Source organism: Penaeus monodon, chromosome 27 (assembly GCF_015228065.2).
Source record: "Penaeus monodon isolate SGIC_2016 chromosome 27, NSTDA_Pmon_1, whole genome shotgun sequence".
Lineage (NCBI taxonomy): Eukaryota > Metazoa > Arthropoda > Malacostraca > Decapoda > Penaeidae > Penaeus > Penaeus monodon.
In genome coordinates, this window is record NC_051412.1 from 23,398,760 (window position 1) to 23,399,061 (window position 302).

General features: G+C 40.1%; 1 protein-coding gene across 1 annotated transcript in view; it reads left to right on the forward strand.

Annotated features, from left to right (window-relative positions):
* The window catches only part of LOC119590696 (serine/threonine-protein kinase pim-3-like), a gene marked incomplete at its 3' end in the record, with an annotated part of 22,884 nt that overhangs the window by 21,813 nt on the left and 769 nt on the right, over nt 1–302 (forward strand).

Here is a 302-nt window from a genome sequence, read left to right on the forward strand (position 1 = left end):
ACCTTTAATTGTCATATAACCTCGTTCTTTGATACATTTCTTGGCAATAGACATGTGATTTACGATTAGTTCTAGTAAGTATCATCACTAGCCACGCATTTTTCCGTGGGTTCTAATTACACATACCAAGAGGGCATTTTTGCCATAGTAACTTTACTTTAGCATTACTTAGTCTAGTATCACTAAACTTGTGGGTTTTAAAGGTTAGCGTGAGAACTTTGGGTTTGGAGAAGGGTGGATGGGAGGGGGGAGGGTAAGGGGGGAGATATTCAAGTCGTGAGTGAAACTGAGAGATTGAAGCA